This window comes from Aulostomus chinensis, chromosome 16 (assembly GCF_037954235.1).
Source record: "Aulostomus chinensis isolate RoL2024-O1b breed Wild chromosome 16, RoL_Achi_v1.0, whole genome shotgun sequence".
NCBI lineage: Eukaryota > Metazoa > Chordata > Actinopteri > Syngnathiformes > Aulostomidae > Aulostomus > Aulostomus chinensis.
Window position 1 is genome coordinate 27,532,346 of NC_141335.1, and position 23,264 is coordinate 27,555,609.

The following is a 23,264-nucleotide window of genomic DNA, read 5'->3' on the forward strand; positions in this document are numbered from 1 at the left end:
CCACCTCTCCTACCAGCACCTCCAGCTCCACGCTGTGAACCTCTTTTTCTTTGACATTGTTTTGAGAGCGCCAACAGCTGAGACCCTATTTAAATGAATTTGCGTATTTATAGGTGGGCGTAACGGGGGCGGGCCCTGTCCTCTGACATCTGCGCTCAATTCCATGCTGATTGGGATGTATCAAGGAAACGTGCGTGGATTCCAACGCTCGCACAGATTGAGACATCGGGATTTTTTTGTGCGTACGCAACTTTAGTGATTCTTGCGACCGCAGTTTTTTAGTATGAGATTCAGGCAACTATTGATACATGAGGCCCCTGGTATTTATACAGAAAATGAGTTTGACCTGAGATTGTTAGACATCTTGCACATGGATGGAGCCTGAGTGATGAGCATCCCTGCCTGCATCCTACATGTCAGCCTGAAATGAATCGTTCATCCTGTCCAACATCACCTTTCACCTTGTTGGTTGCAACAGTGGAGGGCACATGCAGAGGGCTCAAGGGAAAATGCATAAAATGATGGTACAATAGACCAAAAAATGAGCTGTGACTACCGCACGCTGCTTCCAGTCAATCTCAGTCTGTGGAATTGTCTTTCAAGCCATTTCACATCGGCGTTTATGTGATATGGTTCAAATGTCATTTAGGAGATACCTGCATGATGTGTTTGTGATTGGACAGACAAGATGTCCCACTGAAGAGCCATTATCAGACAATGTTGCCATCACAAATAGACAGAGCTCCATGCAGTAGTGAAACTGCAAACTGTACAATGACTGAGCGCAGCCTCTTCAAGCCAAGTTGTTGTGTGATGAGCTGGTTCAGAACAACCTGGGCTAACAAAGCTTTATGAACTATTTATTACCAAAAATATGCAATATTTTCACATTGAAATGCACTTCCTTGAATTTTCAAATGTTTTTTCAAAGTTTTTGGTTCCTGTCCAAGCAGTCACACCCCACCCTGCTTCCCAGGCCTTGCTAGTAGCCCACATCTCTTCCTGCTTGTCCCCATGCTTATTTTCTCACTCCTCTCATCCCAGGTACTCCGCCCCTCCCCTGTGCTGCCCTGCCTGATTGGGCTCACCTGTTGCTCATTGAGTGGCAGTCCAATAAAGCTGTGCAGTGGCATTGGTTTGTGACAGAATCTCTGTGAGCTTTGTGTAGTTTTGCCAAGAAACTTAATCCTTGCCTTGACGAGCCTTGAACCCTCGTGTCCTAGCTTTTGCTGCTGTTGTGTTTTTGCCTTTTTTGGAAGTTCTCTGTGTTTTCTCAATCCTGTATCCACTGAGTGTCTGCACTCTGGCATTTTTTTGAGTAAATCTTTAATTTTGAGCATTGAACTTTGTTTGTGGACCTTTTTCCTGCACCTGGGTCTGATCTTGCCACACTTGTGACAGCATTGAGTGAAACCTTCTAAGGCCCATGTGGGTCTGAGACGCTTTGTGGCTGAAAGCAAGAAAATATGTATGAATCTGGTTGTGTTGGTCCAGTTTGTGTGCTGACTTCTTTACATGCAGCTGAACTGAAAGGTTCGTTCGGTTTGAGGTTAAGCTCTTTGCAGTCACTCTGACACAAATGAGCAATGCACTGCTCGCTAACTTTCAGATTATCTTTACCAGATGGAATATAAAAAAATATTGATATTAGAAAGCAACACTACCACAGTTATAGTTTATGCCAGCCTTTGTGTTGGAGCACCTGAACCTGTCGTAGGGAGATGCAACATGTGGCAGGACCCGATACAACGATGAGATGATTTAGTTAGCAGGTGCAGCAGTCAAGAGGATGTGAGTGTTGCTCAGTTGAGTAAGGTCTTCGTTCTTAGGTTGGTATGAGCTCACCCTTGTTTTCAGCTCATAGCAAACGTCAGCTGCTCACTCGCTCGCAGGCCAACAACAGGACTGTTACCATCAGTCAGTGCTAAGTTATGCAAAATGTACCGTCACTTTACATTCGCTTCCATGGACATCGCCGTGTTTATACGTCTCAACCCATATTTATTCAAACACATGCAAATGTGACAAGGTGGGTGGAGCTTGAGAGCAGATGGTCTGTGCAGTGTCAAATTACACTGTTGATAGGAAACAAAGACAATTGTTTGTTCTCCTTGCAGAGGCCCTCTCACCCTCACTGCTTGCTAACAGAGGGAATGGGATGATTTCAGACATGCTCAGACCAGCGTTTGGAAGGGTAAGAACTTTCTAGCACTGCTTGACACAGGGGCGGCCGAGGTTTTAATTGGTAGGGAAGTTAAAATAAACTCTTTTGAGTATCATTTAATACCTCTGGTCAGCAGCAACAGCTGCTCAGTAAGGATGAGGCTGATCCCTGTTTTCACCAAAATCTCTGGCTGGGATGTTCAAGTAATGTGTCAATAACATGCCAGCATGCAGAATTCAAAGCTCAAAAACTTGGAAAATTAAAATCTAACATCTGCTGAAGTGTATATGAGTGCTGGATTGAGGGGATATGACTGACTCAGATTTGTGCAAAGTTGAAATGTCAGAGGATTTCATTTAAAAAGTATAATAGCAGAGCATAAAGTGCTCAACTTCCATTTAAAGAAAAGCAAAAGCAGGTTGCGTGGGAGACAGCATTCATGTCTTTCATGAAGAATTACTTGTTGTACTTCATCAGCAATAAAAAATGCATTGTTTGGAATGATTTGTCCATTTATAGCTGCACCAGTGGGCAGGAGCAAGGACAACTGACAGTTTGTGTTCCCAGCAGCAGGATCACAAGACCTTTCTCAGTCCTCCAGACCAGAAGCAATGAATTGAACAGACTTTGGAGATTTGCAGGTTGCAGCTTTTTTGTTTCAGTTTGGCCAGAAGATTATTTCTCTTTAAGGGATGGGTGAGTGCCCCAACACTAACAAATAGGTTTACTGTAATATATGTTATGTGTAAACATTAATTAGTGACAACTGGAAAATAAGGTCCAGCTTATCAATACTGCTGTCAAGAGCAAAAAGAGTATTCTATGGGGGGGGGGGGGGCATGAAGCACAAACGAGATGTAGTAATCTAGATAATCAAGATAAGCTCACAACCATCGCTTTGATTTTGTTTGCTTGTTTTATGATAAGGCTTTAAAACCAGGTAAGACAAAAATCAACAATAATGACACATTGCTGCTTTTATTTTGAAGGTAAGAACACTTCAGGCGGACAAGTAAAGGAAATCAAAGATTTCAGATGATTGCTTTTTCTGTGGTCATGAGAGCCTCAGGAGGTGTAACACCACTGGCTGGAAAGATGCTTCATCCTTCAAGACTCATTGTTACTGCAACTATTCCTGATTTCTCCCCTTCACCTCTCTTAAAACAGAAACATTAATTTACAACCACTATTTTTACAGTACAAGGGTCTTCAAACGTTGAGCCATTATTATCAAGCAGAAGGGAAGGATGTGGGGAGCTGGGGGCAGACTTGGAACCTGAAGGAGGTTTTGTTCTAATCTTTGCTCATCAAGTTTGGGATCCTCATACATTCGGAGAGGGATGTTTTTGTATCTTACCTGACTGCAGGTGTCCTACCACCTGAGCAGATGCCATGTGGCTGCTATAATAGCTTTATATTTTTCATTCATTTCTAAAAAGAAAAAAAAAGAGGGTAGAACTTGATTTTCTGTAAGGGGGGAGGATGTGTTGATCATGGAACCAACGATGTGGTTGTCTGCCAGGCAGTGTAAGGAACTGAAGCTGCTGCGAGCTTTTAAAGCCCTTTGAGACGTCTAATGTGATTCATGGGCTACACAAGTAAACTTGACTTCCATTGCTTTGCTATTATCGGAGAATAACACCTCACTGCTCCTCTGATTTCTTCCAGCCCACACAGCCATCAAAATGTCATATAAAAATACATTTATGCACATTGCACAGTTATAGAGACAAGATGTGACATTTGCTCTAAGAACTATTCTTCATTGTCAAAATCAATTTGTAACCTACACAGACCTCAAAGAGCAACGTGGACTTACTTGATCAGTTTGTTTTTTTTCCCCAAAGCTTGCCACTGCTCTCATTGTCGTCTTCTCATCTCCGTGTCAGGGCCAGGGATCAGGCTATCACCTGGACTAACGCAGGTAACATTAGACGTGATCTGATCTTACATATCTTTCAAAGTTAAAAGGGTGATGTCACACTCAGCCTGATAGTTTAAAGATGGATGTATGATGCTGTAAACTCTCCTCTTTAGGCCCACAAACACAAATGTTAGTCTGTGGAGGTTTTATATTCTCTATTATGTAATATTTAATTTGCAGTTGTGGTGTGTGTGTGTGTGCGTGTGTTTGTGAGGAGTGCCCTCTAGTCGATTCACCTGGACCTGCAGCATCCAGCTGATTTTTATGTGCGCCTTGGTGGAGAGAGTAATATCCATGATTGATGAACTCCCTGGCAGGAAAGAACCACAGCTGAAATTCAAACCTGTCAGGCGTCTACGTTCGTCGGTGGAGTCACTGAGACGCTGCTGCTGCTGCGAAAATCCAGTATTGCCTCTTTTTCCCTTTCACTGCTCCATGGACGATAGCTGAGCTTCGGGGGAAAATGGCCAGTGCAAGAAAAGACAGCAACAAAAGACGCTGTTTGTTGCAGCACAAACACAATGTGATGCTATGGGCTCATGTTTTCTTGTCATACATAAGGTGATGTGTAAAATTTTGGAAGCTCTACACCGGAGTACTCAAGTAAATTTAAAGAAGGTCCGGCAAGAGAAAATTTCCTCAAGCGAATGTCTAATTTGCCTTATGATTTAATGCAATATTAGAACAAGTACAGTAAAGCAATATTTCAACAATTTATTGTCACTTTACATTGAAACCAAGACGTACAAGTACCTTCTTCTGATTTAGGGTTCCTCACTCATTTGAGGAGTCCACCATGTGGTTCTCTCTGGCTCGTGTCTCGGATGCCTTCCTCTCAGTCAGCAGCTCCAGATTTGTTGCCTTCATAGCATCTGGAAGGTTCAGTTACCAGCCCGGATCCATGACTTTACCGATATGGTTAGACTACTAACACTGTCACACTACAATGTAATAATTCTCTGTAATTTATTGGTTAGCCTATAGGTGTCAGGTCTGGATAGGACCACAACTCGGTCTGGACCCTGCCCACCTATTAGTGACCTGTGACTATCAGATGAGTTCATAATTCATGTTTCCATTTAACTGTCAAGCAACATTTTACTGAAGTGGGAAAATGTCACCAGCAAGGAAATGTTGATATGGCACAAGGAGGATTCAGGTGAGATGGTTGTGCTTTACAGGCACTGGATTGGCTGGAAGAAGAAGAGGTGATTCCAACTGTCAACAGTCACCTGTGAAAAATAGAGGTATAGAGGAACTACTGAGGCATAAATTTTCATAAATAAATTTTCAGCAAAACTGAGCAATTTTTTTTCAAATGTGAGACTTCAAAATGCCTTGATGGAGAAACAACTCATGTCTGATTTCAATAACACTCTTAAAAAGTGTTTTATCCTTTTGTGTGTCTTCACCTTACTGTTGGTCACTTAAGACGAACCCACATGTCCCAGTCAGCACACATCCCTCCCTCGAGTGCGTGCCTTCCATTCTCTCCTCTCTGTAGAAGCGGTTCTAACCAACAACAGGGTGAAAGCAAAGACGTCTGCAAGTAAATTAACCGTCCAATTATAGATACCACAGTTGCACAGACGTCCACTTTCACTTTCATTTGTGCAGGTCCAACTGCCTTTATTCCACTGCTTCCCTCGTTCTGCCTCAGCAGGTAACAGAGGCCCTCTGCTGAGGCTTCGGCCAGCCCTCATAAGCAAAACTATACGAAAATGGCAACACCCTCCGATGTTAATGACTCATTATTTCAGGTGTTCTTTCAGCTTTTCTCAAGTTGTGATCTCAAAGATCACCATCTCCTTTCAAAGATGTCAGGAGATACAGTGAGAACGGAACATCCCACATCCAGCTGGGTTCTTTAGGACAGTTAATGAAGTTGTTCTTTTCTTTTCTTTACTGTCACCCCAGTTGTTGTCTGCAACTGTGGAGGCCCCTGAATTTTCTTTTATCCTCTGTTCTGACAGTTGAGAAGGCGTCTTGGCTTTATTTCACACCACAGCCACTCATGTCCTCATATTTGTCTCCATAAATCCTTTTAAATACCTGCTGTTACTTGTTTTCTTCCCCTTATTGTAGACAGACTGTTTTCTCTTTGTTTCTTGGGGAAAAGTCAATCTAAAGTAGTTCAGCAAATAGCCGGAGGCCCCAACCCACTTGAGGCCGACTCCTTCATCCTGTCAATTGCACATAATTGGATGAACAAAGGAAAGACATGGACAATTCATAAATAATCTTAGGGTGTCTGCTAAATCACCAGACCCATACACAATGGGAAATACTATACTTTAGTGAATGTACAGTCACTTCACTACACGTCCGTTCCCATGTTGGGGGTGGTTTGGTTCATAAAGCACATATGTCTGAAACAAGTCCACAGTCAGGATAAAAAATGTTGCCATTTATGAGCCAAAAATAGCACGGCTTGATTGTGCTCCAACATACGATCTTCCTTTCAATATCCTCCACTCCTGGTGCGTTACTTCTGTGGAGCCCCAGAGTGGACACACAGAGGGAAAATATAGAAGTAATATTATTTATTCAAGCACACAGACTAGGAATGTGTATTATTACATCTATCAGATGAAAATAAATCCAAATGTTTGGTCAAGTTCTCTCTTGTGTAGTCCAAATAATCATATTGTTGGGAAAAAAATGTAAGTTGAGGATGTTTTTCCTGTCGATGGGGCGCAGAACTCAGAACATTTTATGAAAGTATTTAACCTTTACTTGGATGGTGGGAAGCGACAACAGGAGGAAAAATCAGGAAAACTCATCAAATATGGCACGTGCAAAAATATGGGTATTTCTTCTGATATTTCTGTGAGCCACCAGGGGAAGCGACCGGTGTCATAAACTGCTGCTTCTCTACTTTGTAACCCTAAATGAAAGCAGGGCAATTCTGTGACAGCTCACCACAAATCAAGCACCTTCAGTCCCAACTCATGACCTGATTCACGACAGAAGGAAAAACACTCTAATGTGGCATTTGCTCATGTACTTTACTGTGAATGAACAGGAAAATGTCAACCAGAACTGGTACGTATTCATCATTCGGCGCTAAAAGATCCATCGGCTGCTCACGGCACAATAAATTCTGCTCAGTAACACAATGTTTCCGAACTGGCTGTTTGGCTTGCTAGCTTCCAAACAGGATTGCGGCCTCTCAAGGTGCTGCGCTGCTTTGAGGATGCTGTTGAACAAAGCCAGCAAACCTGCTAACCTGCTTTCAGCAACAGCCAGAACCATACATCTTCCGAAACCACATCAAGGAGGCAGATTCTACCCAGAGCTTTCATCCCTCTAGGTCTATTTTTAAGTGGAGAGTTTCCATGGTAACCCTGGGTTCAGGTATTGCTTGTTGAAAGTGGTTTTGAGGTCTCGCTATGGAGTCAGAATTGAATAAAACAAGAAAGAAAACATTATGTCCAATCTTTCTTCTTAGCCATGTTGTTGGTGAGGACATGAAAGAGAAGTCTTTGAACTGTTGATCTGGTGGGAAGGGGTGGGGGGTGTGGATTCCAAACTGTTGCTTGACAGATGCGAGCTGAAGTCTGGAGCCTTAGTGAACTCGGTCTCACTTCCACAGTTTAACCTTGTTGCCATTTGTCTGAACCAGTCCAAGCGCTCATTAAAAGGGCCCAGCCAACCGAAAGCTCTTAATTTGAAGGACATTACATCGTGACTCAGACATGGAGCAAATAACAGAATCTCTGTGTGTCTTTGTGTGTGTTTAAGTGTGTGTGCACGCATGTGTGTGTGCATGTGCATGTATGTGTTTGTCTGTGCATGTCTGTGTGCATGTGTGCGCATGCACATGTTTGCATGCATGCGTGTGATTGAGTGTGTGTGCATGCAAGCATGTGTGTTTGTGTGTGTGTGTGTGTGTGTGTGTGTGTGTGTGTGTGTGTGTGTGTGTGTATCCTACAGAACAGTCAGCTTTCAGCTCTCATTAGTAAAAATGGGAATCAAAACCAGTTTTTATTGAGGACCGGTTCCCAGTGTTTCAGTTCCTTGGAATCCATCATCCATCTATCCCTCCATGCATCCATCCATCCATCAACCATCATCCATCCCTCATCCCTCCATCCATCCATCCATCAACCATCATCCATCCCTCATCCCTCCATCCATCCATCCATCAACCATCATCCATCCATCATCCATCCAACCATCCATTCAACCATCCATCCATCCCTCCCACCCTCCCTCCCTCCATGTTCTCCATGTTCTCCTGTTGAGGGTGGTGGGGGTGGAGCCTATCCCAGCAGCCTTCACCCTGGACAGGTCACCAGTCCATGGCAGGGCCAACACATAGAGACAGACAACCATTGGCTCTCCCAGCCACGCCTACGGTCAATTTAGAGTCTGGATTAACCTGGTCCCCTCTTGATGTCTTTGGACTGTGGAGGAAGCTGGAGTACCAGAGAGAACCCAGCAGGAACAGGGAGAACATGGAGACTCACCCAGAAAGACCCCGTGCTGCAGCCGGGGCTCCACCCACAACCTTCTTGATGGGGGCCACAGTGAGGACCACTGCTCCATGGGGCCGCCCTCAGCTTTCAATATTACCCTCAATTATATGTTCACTCCTTGGCTGCAGAACACAAATGGGGACATAAAACAGGGCCTGAGCCCCTGTCCTGAATCCCAGGGTGTCCTGGTCCAGGGTGGAGGCCTTGTAGTTGAGGAGTTAGAAGCCTGAGTCTGATCAGAGAGTGAGAGCAGAGCTGAGAGCTGGCCCTTGAAGAACCCCTCCCCCACTGCTCTGTCTCTGATCTGTGCTAGAGTGAGAGCAGAGCTGAGAGCTGGCCCTTTAAGAACCCCTCCCCCACTGCTCTGTCTTTGATCTGTGCTAGAGTGAGAGCAGAGCTGAGAGCTGGCCCTTTAAGAACCCCTCCCCCACTGCTCTGTCTTTGATCTGTGCTAGAGTGAGAGCAGAGCTGAGAGCTGGCCCTTTAAGAACCCCTCCCCCACTGCTCTGTCTCTGATCTGTGCTAGAGAGAGAGCAGAGCTGAGAGCTGGCCCTTTAAGAACCCCTCCCCCACTGCTCTGTCTCTGATCTGTGCTAGAGTGAGAGCAGAGCTGAGAGCTGGCCCTTTAAGAACCCCTCCCCACTGCTCTGTCTCTGATCTGTGCTAGAGTGAGAGCAGAGCTGAGAGCTGGCCCTTTAAGAACCCCTCCCCACTGCTCTGTCTTTGATCTGTGCTAGAGTGAGAGCAGAGCTGAGAGCTGGCCCTTTAAGAACCCCTCCCCACTGCTCTGTCTCTGATCTGTGCTAGAGTGAGAGCAGAGCTGAGAGCTGGCCCTTTAAGAACCCCTCCCCCACTGCTCTGTCTTTGATCTGTGCTAGAGAGAGAGCAGAGCTGAGAGCTGGCCCTTTAAGAACCCCTCCCCCACTGCTCTGTCTCTGATCTGTGCTAGAGTGGAGAGAGGAGGAGCACCAGGACTGGAGTGGGACAAGAGGAAGAAGTCGGCATACGCTGGTCCAGAGGGACACAGAACACCATGTTCTTGGAGGGGTTTTTGTCAGGAATGCAGTGGTGTGGTTGGTAGAGCTGTGGGATGGATGGTGTAGACGTGAGAAGTGTTTGTTTGACAGTATGAACCTGAGAGGACACCGTCTCCCCATAGACTTCCACTGGAAGGTGAAACATGTCTCCCCCACTTTGACGGCTTGTAAAATCCAAACCGAGTAATTCACATAAAAACTTTTAATAACTTTTAATCAGCACAGTTGGGAGACTAATGTGTGAAAGTTTGGAAGTGAACCTTCTTGCTGGGGGGCCACCGTGAGGGCCACCGTGAGGACCACTGATCCACCGGGCCGCCTTCCTTGGAATCATTTGCCAATTTTGCAAACAATTCCTTTATCGATTCTGGTGGGCGAATGACATCACCACACATGTTGCATTGCTTACTTAAGCTATGCAGCATGTGTGGTGATGTCATTCACCAGTGCAGCCAGCAGGAAACATGGCGCTGAAAAGGCACAAACACTCAAAAGTTTGGTTACATTTCATGAGAAAGGATGACAACAGGGCAACTTGCAATACTTGCAAGGTGGATTTTTCATCACAGCGGGGAAATCCTACCAATATGCTGAGACACTTGCACACACAGACTGCGATAACTCGGGATGAATGTGGTGTTTTTGATCTGCTCCAGAGTGAATCTCAACCCCGCAGCAGTAATGTTAGCACGTCCTCTGCTGTTCATACTGCAGGTAGCTAACCAACCAATAGAGAATCAATAAGAGAATCAATAAAGAAACGAATCGTTAAGTGGAATCAAAAATAGATTTACAATCGTAAAAATCGTTTCAATTGCCATCCCTAATCATTAGCATCATGGAAAACATGTTGAGAGAAGCACTGATGGCCCCCAATACCCCTCTTGTGATCTACCATCAGCTCATGCTAATCATATTATTATTCACTTTTCTACGGTAATACTTGCAGAAAATTGTGCTCTCTGAATCTTCATCATATTCAGTGTTCAGGTGGTTCTTGGATGAGGCCTCTTGTGGGGATATCCATGTTGCCTAAACCTGAAATAACCAGTGCGTGATGTTCATTTGTCCCAGGTGGGTTGGTAGAGAGCTTTACGAGGATCAAATCTCTCGTGTGTGGTCTAAAACACTGCTGAACATTTGTGTTTCATTTCTGGCACTCCTGTCTTTGCTGAGTGTGGAGGCCGCACAGCAACAACGGTTTGAATCCCTGAGTAGAATTCTGCTTTCCAACATTGAGTCTTGGTTTGATATCTGAGGAGAGAGTAAAACAAGCACAATCCCACAACTGTGGCATTTTTCATGCTGTAACTTTAAACCTCAGTTAGAAGAGGAACCCTGTTCCTTTTGAGACACACACATTAATTCAAGTGCTGCTGATGTGTCTCACAGGTACGGAAAGTTGTGTTCCAAGTAACCTCTTAATGTTTGTAGAACATCAACACATCCAGGAGGAGAAAGAATTCCTCAGCATAGCCACAAGAAGCAAAGGAGAAAGGAGATGGATAGAGACTGACAAACAAACCATGATGATCTTTTTTGTAGCTGGGAGGCAGCACAGAAGGGTGGGTCAGAGAGTCAAGGGAAGGAGAAAATGCACTTTTTCTGGATTGGCAGAATTCTTTGTTCTTTCTGTGTCTTTGTTTGCCACATATCTACAAATGAATACATTTAAACCTCATAGGTGAAACGCCCTGCTGGACTGCTCACAAAAACAAATATATATGATTTCTATGATCAGCTGTGAAGTGAATACATATGCAGCCTTTGGCACCCTTTTATTGTTAAACAAAGACAAGAACAAAAGAAAAGGGTTAAAGGAGGTTAAAGTAATTAAGGGCAGCTCTGATGTCCATCCATGCTCTTATGAACAGTTCCTGTTTTATTACAGGCAGAATCCAGTTGAGCCACAAGAGATTCAACTTTCATGAGATCAATTTTTGCTTCTGTTGAAAATATAAAGAAGATATAAGATGCTTCCATAACCTGCAGTTGCCTTTGTAGTTGTGTCTTTAATGCAGCGGCGGTGGCAAATGATTGAGAATTGATCATCAATTCATGACTCCGTTCAAGTTTTGTGATGGCTGTTAATGTCAGTAGAGCCCTCGCCTTCGTGTATTGAGCCTCTGTCACACCTGCCTCACCTGTTTCCAAAGATGATTCTGTGGAGCTTCAGCATCCTGTTTGCACTGTATCTCCTGTAGAGCAGCACTTTTCCAGCCTAAATATGGTGTACTTTGCTTTTCAAGGTGTTATATTTAGTCAGAGCATTATGAGTCATTGTTGGGCTTCACTGTGCCTCTTGTGTTCCTAATCTGTCCAGTTAAATCTGTGATTGTCCTGCTGCATTCGGTTTCCAGGTATAGACGTATTGTTCTTCTCCTGCTCATCTTATCGCCCTTCCTCCTTTTCTCTTCCCTGCTCGTCTCCCATCAGGCCCACAAAGGCCAGAGTATTAATCAAAAGAACTGTGTCTCCCCATTCCCATCTATTAGGTAGAGAATGAATGCATGGTTGCCTCCATCACAAACAGCAATGAGACCTTAGACTCCATTACCATGGTCTTGTTAATTCATGAATTCACCCTTGGCCACTCCTTTAAGAGGCCTCTGGTTTCACATGTCCTTTTTACTTATTCTCCGTTATATATTTTGTACCCTTGTGCTTCCACTTCTTTCATTTCATTGTCATATTTGAAGCAGAAGAACATTATTCCATTTTAAAAGTGCTCCCAGAGCAAACCGTATCTCACTTCATAATTTAGCAGTGTACAAGGTGAGTTATTTCTGGACATGCAGGAATAACAGAGAATCCATTGTGACACATTGAGAGACTTTCACCAGCTAATGCACTTATCCAAGCAATATGAGGATGAAGACAATTGTTTAATTTTTTAACATGAAAGAGGAGGTAAGGCCAGCAACACTTGTGTCCTTTGAAACTCGAAAGAGCTTTTTAATGCACATTGCGCTTAACACAATAGGGCTTAGCACAGCCCGGTTTTGACAGCATCTTCATCAGTGTGTTGTTGTTGTTGTATTATTTCAGTATGATTTCTAATGCAGCTGCACTTTATGATTTAAATATCTGAAGCGTCATCAGAAAGGAATAGTCCAACATTCCAATGAAATGAGCTCATCCGTTGGAACACTCCTGACGCTCGTACTGGCAGCTGGTTATATTAACTTTGCTTAAAGCCTGAGAACACCTGGAAGCAGCTGGCTTGGCACTGGCCAGAAGCAACTACACATTCTCAGTAAGTGTGAAAAAGACAAATGGGGCTGTGTGTTTCTCCCTGTTTACTGTGAAGCATGGGTACCTGAATACTAGTGATAGCGTCATATTCACTAGCAGGACATCAGTCCCGTATCGATCCTCTCATCTGGCTTTGTCCAGGGAAGTAAATAAAGCCCCTTTCACACTGCACCAAGAAGATGGGTCAACGCGGGTTTTTCGGCACTCTGAAAGAGTGGACTCGGCATTTGGACCCACGTCGACCAACTCGCCAAGCGACCCAGGTGTTTAGCGGCTCGGCTCGCCTGCAGTGTGTAAAAGGCAACCCGCGTCATCTCAGGTTTCCTACGACCCTCCTGTCTCATCCTGATTTCGTCAGTGTGCCGCCTGTCAGGCTTCACCTGTAGCTTCTTCGGCTCCCTTCCAGACGAGCCAAAAACTCCATCCTCCTTCGCTGTATTGGCGCTCAGACATTTTCCAATCTGCGCCGAGTTTATATGATTTGCAAAAGAGACAACATTGCAATGCAGGCAACGACAACGCTAACGTTTGACCCGGTGACGTCCACGTTGTCGTTTACCTCTCAGTGTTCCGCGCACGTTTACATGTAATGATGACGTTGTCAAAGCGATGACGTATGATGACGTCACAGCGGGAGTTCAGACCCACGTCTGCTGGAAGCTTGAATGAACCCTGATGCTGAGCAAACGAGGGTCCAAAAACCCACCTTGACATGCGTTTTTCAGTGTGAAAAGGGGTATAAGGGTATTTAATGATGAACAATTCCTCTAAAAGCAGAACCAGACATTTCATTGTCTTTATATTCACCCATCAAGTGCCTTTGCAGTATAATTTACTCAAACAAACCTGTGCCTTTCTGTTGCATCATAGTCTTTTTATAAATACTACACTATGAGGATGAAATCGACTTTTGCTTGGTCAGTGATCAGAACGAGGTAGACACAAAGGTGGACTGTAGAACCATCTGCTCTCATACAATAATAGCTGCTGGCTGCTGCCTGCGGCCATTGTTCCCCAGCCTTCCTGCTGCTGCCGACAGCGGCTGAGAGCCTTGCTTATATTTGCAGAGCTCATTTGCACGATGTGTGGCACACTAAATTACCATTGACTGCAATTTTGCAGCCTCGTATCGACAGTGCTTGTTAAAACTGTGCCATGAATAAGTCTGAGGATAGGGACACACTCCTCAGGGGAGACCAAGATGGCTAACAAGCACATTCAGCTTGGCAACCATGTAAACCTTATTGTTTACAAGCACACTCATGCACACATTCCAATACGCACAATCACATGTAGACCTAAAAGGGGAATATTCAAGGTAATGCAGAGCCAGTAAAATGTGCTTATTAAGCAAAACCCACTGCAGGCTGTATGTGAGAGACACAGCAGCTGCGCCAGCACAGACCAGGTAGTCAGGGTGATGATTGTGAGGTGGTTTTGAGGTAGCAATTAGCCGTCAGTCATCACAATGAGGGCTGTTTGTCTTGTTTTATAGTCTGTAACAAAAGGAAGCTTGTTCATACAGTTCTTCCCTCCTCTTCTATTCCTCCGCGATCCTCCTCTGCACTCTGGTGCATTGCCAGAAAATCTGATTTCTCACATGGGCAACTTTTCTCCTACTGAGAGATTATTTCAATAAAATATAAACAGTCTTTTCCCTCGAGGCATGATCACAGGCCAAATGATCCACTCAGAGAATGAGGCTTTAGAAATGAATAATGCATATGTTCACTGTTGAATAGTATCTGGCTTGCAAAAAGGAGGGTGGGGGAGGGGCGGTTGTCTTGCTGCTGATAGAAAAGGTGTTAAACCATCAAGAAATTACATAAAGCATTTATTTCTTTCCATGAAAAGACATTTATGGAGGGAAGCTCTGCAGATGAGGTGGGAATCAGAGTAGAATCATGATGATGCATATGTGTATGCTGTGTATGTTACATAATGTTGACTATATATATATATATATATATATATATATATATATATATATATATATATATATATATATATATATATATATACAGGGTCATGACTGGCAGCTTCATTGAAGCTTGATTGATTTTTAGCTTCATGAATATATCAGTGTAAAGGAGTGTACTTACTGACACCTCATCCAAAGTAAACATAAATATATGGTATTAAATTCAAGGATTCAAGGATCTTTATTGTCACAACATTTCACATTCTCATGTTAACCCTTGTTCAGACTACACGACTTATGTTGTCGGCGACACGTCCTGCTGTTCACACTACAAGATTTGTCAGCTGACGGGAGTGTTCAGACCACACGATGTTCCCCGTCAGTAGGCGTGGCCGACTCCCCAGCTGGCCAGGAAACTCTTGAACGCATCGCACGCTCCTTTCATTGTAAACATGGACGCGGAGCACAACGCAGCCCTCCAGGTCGTTTGTGCGCTATCATGTAGTGAAAAAAACAAAAAAAAGAGAAAGAGAGTGTGGGTGAAGGAGTGGAATGGCAAACGCGGTCAGCCTAAAGGCAGGGGTGCTCACGCCAATGCTGGATCAAGCCTTCCAGATCCTCCTGTGTCCACGGACATCGTGAACCCTTTGTAGAATCCATGCCTCTCGTCGTTTTTGTTGTTGGCGATGCGCGGCTCCCCCGCTGCTGGAGCTCTTTTCGCCTGGGTTCGTGGTCCCTCCCATGCCTGCTTTCATTGGCTGCAGCTCCATTTACATCACTGCAACAAGTCCTGGATATCAAGCAGTCCTAGATGTCCACTTGTTGTCGCTGACGTTGCGTGCGACCTCCCAGTCCATTGTCTTCGAGCTGTTCACACCTCATTATTTTTGTTGCGGCAGTCGTTCATGCCTCACCCCAATTTGAGGGAGGGAAGTCGCCAATGCCTAAAATCGTGTCGTGTGAACTGGGCTTTAGTGGTACGAAGCAAGAGATAGAATAATAAGACAGAGTAAAGTAACAGAAAAGGTATGTACATACAGTATATCTATATAAATAAGGCATAAAATCAAAATAAACTAATGATGAATGATGTCATATGCTTTTAAGTGTCAGGGAAGTATTGGTGTTATAGATTCGTACTGTGCAGCAGAGTAACCAACGATAGTTATCAGTCAATGATGCAGATAAAAGTGCTGAAATGTATATAAAGTGTGTCCTCTGGTCATAGACACGATAAGATTCAAATATATGTGAAGACGAACGCCTCTCACCATCTGCAGGCATCTTCCTCACAGGAACTTTGATCATCAACATCTGCACTGACTGAAATTAATTAATTAAACTCTTGAATTATTAACAAGCAAGTTATATTAACTTACAGTCAAACCCATGGTGATCTTGTAGTTTTGTACTTCAAAAGGTCTCACAAATCCCTCACTGAATTAAAAGATTTAATTTTAAGACGCCCAGAGATTTCAAATACAATTACTGTTAACATAACATTTAAAAATATTGCCTTAGGTTGTGAAACTGAAACAGCCCAGCGAGTGTATTTGGCTGGCACCCTGCACTAATTCCATTAATCCCATTGAAATGTTGGCAGGTTAGGATAAATCGGCACAGTCACAGTCTGAATTGTAACAAGAAGGAAAAAAACAGCTCATGAAAATATTGTCCCAGTCCTCAGGTTTCAAAATACTGGGTGGCATGTAGACTATTTCCCTCTGCGACAAGAAGTGGTTTTACATCTGGTTCGCGTGTAGTCCTGATGTCAGTGGACAACTGGCAGTAAAATGATGTCATGCTGTGGCTTGTGTGCAAATGCTAAGCTAACCTGCCAGCAGCAAATGGACTATGAGACTATAAGCAGGTTAGCTTAGCATAAAAACTAAAAAAAAAAAAAAACTGTGTCATTTCATACTGGGATACATCTGGACGAAATGCTGTGGGGTGAAGCTAACAGCTTAAGGGGGCTTTATGCTAGCCAGACCAGAGGCACACTGTCAGAGCCACCAACAGATTCAAGAAATAATTGTAGTCCCAAAGATAACCTGTCGTTATCTGCAACAGCAGATATAAGAAACATGGTAGGAACAGATACTGTAAGGAAAAGATGCGTCTTCGGTGGAGAGACCCCTGGTTGAAGTGTCCCCATTTGCAAATTAAGTGGTCTTGTGAGTCTCCTTGATATTCCCAGCTGAACTTACTGAGGGCAGGTACACCTGTTCCTCGATCCAACAAAGCCACATGATGGCGGCTGGTTCTCGCAGGAACAGAGCTGCTCAGTACAAACACACAGCCTTTTTTTGCATTTTCCACTATTAACTACTACAAACTATAGGTTTCAAACTTATGTGTCTGTTGGCTGAAGCTTCAACTTCACTGTCACATCATATGAACAGTTTTTTGCAGACTTCATTTCAAAAAACTTGCGAATCACAATAAAGTTTCTAAACTATAAAAATGAACATTGGACTGTAAAAGGAGGAATTTCTCATGTATTTCTGGGAGGTTGTGGGATAATTTATTATGTTTTGGGGGGGAAAAAAACATTGCTAACAATACAAAACAGTTTAAATGTTGTTGTGATGACTTTTTAAATGAGTGTCGACCGATTGTTATGTCTTTGCATGAATGATTGGCCTCACTGACAAGTCAGCATGAGGTTTTTGTTCTTTGCCAACAAGTTTTTTTTTTTGTGACGTAGCAGAAAAACATTAAAGGGTTATGAATTAATTATTGGGGGTTTTTCTGTTACCATTCATTTTCATTCATTAATATTTTATTTTAGCTATGTGACAACAAAATACAATAAGAGGGGGGTGTGGTAGGGTGGCAGTGGGGCAGCTGGGGGATTGTCAACCTCCTCCACTGATGAAACACATCCAGAACCTATGAATCTGTCAGCTGCTTGTCTTCAGCCGATATGATTGCAGTTTGCATTTTCAAATTAAAGCTACAACCCAGGAGAAGAGGGAAAATGACAGAGAAGCTGATTTTCAGATTGTAAATGAAGTGAAAACAGTAGGACGCAAGGAAGAGATGCCTGTGATGCTGCGGTCCAGGAGGAGCACATCTGGAGCCCCTCCAAGTGCCCCAAGGGCGTCACGCCACTCTCCAGTTAACAGAGTAAAGAAGAAGAAGCAGGATGGATCTGATTTGCACCCCGCATGCCCCTGTTTTCCAGAAAAGCTCAACCAAAAGCATTAAATTATTTATCAGCAATACAGTACAAAAGCTCAATAAGAATTCAAGAGTTTGGGGAAATGTGCTGTTTGAACCTCTTTGAAAGGGTTAAAGACAGAGATTGATCACCTTGTGAAGACAGCAAGGGAGAGATTGGACGAGCAGGCAGGCAGAGGCAGAAATAGTGAGAGGTGATGTGGAAAAGGTTCTTTTTGGTGGTGCAGAAGACGGCGTCTCATTTGGATGCAGTTAATTAGAAAGGTTGATTGATTTGATGGCAGGAGCGAGGCGGGACAGCAGAGTGCACTCGTCTGTGAAGGAGTCCACACTCAGGTCGATATTTACGCCTTGCAGGGAAGCTTTAATAACAACATTAAAGGCTCTATGAGGGAGTCTGTCTCCTTTTTGTGTTGGTCTCCGTGACACACATGATTACACGCGTCCCTCTCAAATGTTTGCCCTCGCCATGACTCGTCTCCAAAAACAAGGTGCTGACTTTTACTGCTGCACTTGTATCAGAGAGCATTTATTTTATTTGAGTAAGAAATAATCCATTAAAATGAAATGCTGCTTTAAATGTGTGGCTGTTCAAAATGACATTAAGCTCATCTGGTGATGGTACACTTCACGCCCCATCTACCATCATGAGAACTGGCTTGTATCTTATATCCAGATGCTGTGGAGCTGCTCTGCTCTGCATTTTTGTCTTTACTCTGCATTAATTCAGTTATTTACTCACATTTTCTTACATTCCCACAAACTAATCTGTTAATTTTAGAAGAGCTGTATAATTTTCTGGATGTGTTCTCAAAGACTGAAGGACACAAAGATGTGTGGACTACTCACAAGCAGAAGATTCAATAAATATCATCTATCAATGCATGTTTAGCTCTTTAGCTTTCATGACTGTAACACATCCATCACTGTATATCTATTTATTTTTATTCATTAGGGTCTTCACCTGAAAGACCTTCAGGTGAAGACCCTATTCTGTTTGCTCAGCAGAGCAACACATCAGCAGCACTAAAACACTACAAACACCCACTAACCAGTGTCCCAGCCCCCCCCCCCCCCCCCCAACACCCATGAGGCAGCTGGGCCAGACAGCCTGGAGCCGGTTTTCACATCCACACCATTCAAAACCTGGTCCTGGACTGTTCTTGCTGTCAATGAGCGCGCAATATGAGCATCATCTAATTTCACCCCTGAACATGCATGAAATTCACTGTAATTCGGCACACTTGTCCAGTCTGGCTAAACATTCACTCATCTAAAAAAAAAAAAACACTTTAAAAGTCTATAGTGCCACCTAGGGAGACACACAACTATAAGATTTTTTAAATAATTTGGAGCGCTATAACTCCTCCTAGGAATGTCCCACAAACATGGGACCAACACCGTTGGACTCGTCTCATCAAGACGAACAATTCCTACACTCTGAACCCTCACCTATCTACAACAGAATGTCCACAATTTGGACAAAACTGTCAAAATCAGGACTTTTTTACTCCCCCAACAAAATCTATCTCCTCCTAGGCCGTTAATGCTATTGCTTCCAAACTTTCACACATTAGTCTCCCAACTGTGCTGATTAAAAGTTATTAAAAGTTTTTATGTGAATTACTCGGTTTGGATTTTACAAGCCGTCAAAGTGGGGGAGACACGTTTCAGCTTCCAATGGAAGTCTATGGGGAGACGGTGTCGTCTCAGGTTCATACTGTCAAACAAACACTTCTCACGTCTACACCATCCATCCCACAGCTCTACCAACCACACCACTGCATTCCTGACAAAAACCCCTCCAAGAACATGGTGTTCTGTGTCCCTCTGGACCAGCGTATGCCGACTTCTTCCTCTTGTCCCACTCCAGTCCTGGTGCTCCTCCTCTCTCTCCACTCAAGCACAGATCAGAGACAGAGCAGTGGGGGAGGGGTTCTTAAAGGGCCAGCTCTCAGCTCTGCTCTCACTCTAGCACAGATCAGAGACAGAGCAGTGGGGAGGGGTTCTTAAAGGGCCAGCTCTCAGCTCTGCTCTCACTCTAGCACAGATCAAAGACAGAGCAGTGGGGGAGGGGTTCTTAAAGGGCCAGCTCTCAGCTCTGCTCTCACTCTAGCACAGATCAGAGACAGAGCAGTGGGGGAGGGGTTCTTAAAGGGCCAGCTCTCAGCTCTGCTCTCACTCTAGCACAGATCAAAGACAGAGCAGTGGGGGAGGGGTTCTTAAAGGGCCAGCTCTCAGCTCTGCTCTCCACTCTAGCACAGATCAGAGACAGAGCAGTGGGGGAGGGGTTCTTAAAGGGCCAGCTCTCAGCTCTGCTCTCACTCTAGCACAGATCAGAGACAGAGCAGTGGGGAGGGGTTCTTAAAGGGCCAGCTCTCAGCTCTGCTCTCACTCTAGCACAGATCAGAGACAGAGCAGTGGGGGAGGGGTTCTTAAAGGGCCAGCTCTCAGCTCTGCTCTCACTCTAGCACAGATCAAAGACAGAGCAGTGGGGGAGGGGTTCTTAAAGGGCCAGCTCTCAGCTCTGCTCTCCACTCTAGCACAGATCAGAGACAGAGCAGTGGGGGAGGGGCTCTTAAAGGGCCAGCTCTCAGCTCTGCTCTCTCTCTAGCACAGATCAGAGACAGAGCAGTGGGGGAGGGGTTCTTAAAGGGCCAGCTCTCAGCTCTGCTCTCACTCTAGCACAGATCAAAGACAGAGCAGTGGGGGAGGGGTTCTTAAAGGGCCAGCTCTCAGCTCTGCTCTCACTCTAGCACAGATCAAAGACAGAGCAGTGGGGGAGGGGCTCTTAAAGGGCCAGCTCTCAGCTCTGCTCTCACTCTAGCACAGATCAGAGACAGAGCAGTGGGGGAGGGGTTCTTAAAGGGCCAGCTCTCAGCTCTGCTCTCACTCTAGCACAGATCAGAGACAGAGCAGTGGGGAGGGGTTCTTAAAGGGCCAGCTCTCAGCTCTGCTCTCACTCTAGCACAGATCAGAGACAGAGCAGTGGGGGAGGGGTTCTTAAAGGGCCAGCTCTCAGCTCTGCTCTCACTCTAGCACAGATCAGAGACAGAACAGTGGGGGAGGGGTTCTTAAAGGGCCAGCTCTCAGCTCTGCTCTCACTCTCTGATCAGACTCAGGCTTCTAACTCCTCAACTACAAGGCCTCCACACTGGACCAGGACACCCTGGGATTCAGGACGGGGGCTCAGGCCCTGTTTTATTTCCCCATTTGTGTTCTGCAGCCAAGGAGTGAACATATAATTGAGGGTAATATTGAAAGCTGAGGGCGGCCCCGTGGAGCAGTGGTCCTCACTGTGGCCCCCATCAAGAAGGTTGTGGATGGAGTCCCGGCTGCAGCACGGGGTCTTTCTGGGTGAGTCTCCATGTTCTCCCTGTTCCTGCTGGGTTCTCTCTGGTACTCCAGCTTCCTCCACAGTCCAAAGACATCAAGAGGGGACCAGGTTAATCCAGACTCTAAATTGACCGTAGGCGTGGCTGGGAGAGCCAATGGTTGTCTGTCTCTATGTGTTGGCCCTGCCATGGACTGGTGACCTGTCCAGGGGGAAGGCTGCTGGGATAGGCTCCACCCCCCACCCCGTGACCTTTAACAGGATAAGATGTTGAAAATGGACGGACGGATGGACTGAAAGCTGAAATGTTCATGTTTTTATCCAGCAGTCATATTATGACTATGCACCTGAAAAAACAGAAAATTAGATGGGTAAGCTCTCTCGCACACACAAACAATAAAAGTCAATCATTTTCTCCTGACATCCAAATTAAAACTAAGCATCCCCCAGAGGATGACATTACCCAAGTGGTGCATACAATGACAGCTTCATCAGAGCATTATGAAAAGCAGTGCAGGCCAGAGGGACGCCATTGTTTACCCCTGAACCATTACCAACTATTCTCTGAAATAAATCGTTGCTCACACACAACCAGCCCTGCACCTACTTTGATCTCATTGACTCTAGTGGTTTATTAATACTTGCACCCTTCATGCTTGGTTGAATGAGATGAGCCCCAGACTTCTGGCATTGCTGTGCACATTGTCAAGTGTACACAATATATATATATATATATATATATATATATATATATATATATATATATATATATATATATATATATATAGTCACGATCCCTGTCTCATGCTTCCTGTTTTATTTTGTAGTCATGCCCTGTCTTCCTGACCTCCTTCCTGTGATTACCTTATGTCTTTTTGAATATGCTGTCTGGCACAACGGACTGAGAGAGAGTCACGGGGGGAGGAGGACTTCACGGGCACCCAGCTGGCTTTTGGGGGTCCTCGCTCAGTGCAACGAGCCTGCAGGTCAGCTCGGCCCCCATCCGGGAGGCCCAGGAGCCCCTGGCCTAAAGGAGATGAAAAGGCTGGCCGCCCTCATGCTCCTAGGCAGCCAGGTCCAGCCATCATCCCAAGCCCAGCACCTGCTACACCTTCCCCGCCACCACGGTTCCTGGCGGGCGCCACTCCTGTTCTGGTGCCGAGGGTCCTGGCTGGCACAACTCTTGCTCCGCCGCCAAGGGTCCTGGCGGGTGCCACTCCTGTCTCGGCGCCAAGGGCCCTGGCGGGTGCAACTCCTGTCTCGGCGCCAAGGGTCCTGGCGGGCTCAACTCCTGCTCCGTCGAGGGTCCTGGGGGGCGCCACTCCTGTCCCGGCGCCGAGGGCTCTGGTGGGCACCATCCCAATCCCAGCGGCTGCTACACCTTCTCCACCGCCAAGGATCCTGGCGGGCGTCACTCCTGTTCCGGTCCCTGTCTCGTGCTTCCTGTTTTATTTTGTAGTCATGTCCTGTCTTCCTGACCTCCCCCCTGTGATCACCTCATGTGTCTCCCCTGGGTAGTTGCACCACCTGTGTCTTGTTTTCCTCCTTGTATTTAACCCCTGTGTTTTCCCATTAGGTGCTGGCTCCATTAAGTTTTTTGTGATGAGCGTTAGTTTATGTCTGGTGTGCCTTCTTGTTTTTATGAGTTTTGCAAGTCTCCAGTCTACCGTCGTCAAGTCTCCAAGTCTCCAAGTCTCAAGTTTCCCCATCATTATCAATAAACCGCTTTTGTGCACCATCCTACACTGTCTGCAATTGGGTCTCCATCATTCCCTCATCATCCTTTCACCACAAACCCTGCTATTAACACACATATATATATATATATATACATATATATATATATATATATATATATATATATATATATATATATATATGTATATATGTATATATATTATATACTTCATTAACAAAAACAAACAGAATGGCAACATGTAGCAGGTGTGTCCATAATGTGTGTTG

At 44.9% G+C, this 23,264-nt stretch overlaps 1 long non-coding RNA gene across 1 annotated transcript; it reads left to right on the top strand.

Moving 5' to 3' along the window:
• Window positions 1-2,104: 2,104 nt before the first annotated feature.
• LOC147248039 (uncharacterized) lies at window positions 2,105-5,387 on the top strand. The gene is made up of 3 exons (XR_015109515.1): window positions 2,105-2,194; window positions 4,054-4,088; window positions 4,406-5,387. It is a non-coding gene; the product is annotated as an uncharacterized LOC147248039 (long non-coding RNA).
• Window positions 5,388-23,264: the final 17,877 nt, after the last annotated feature.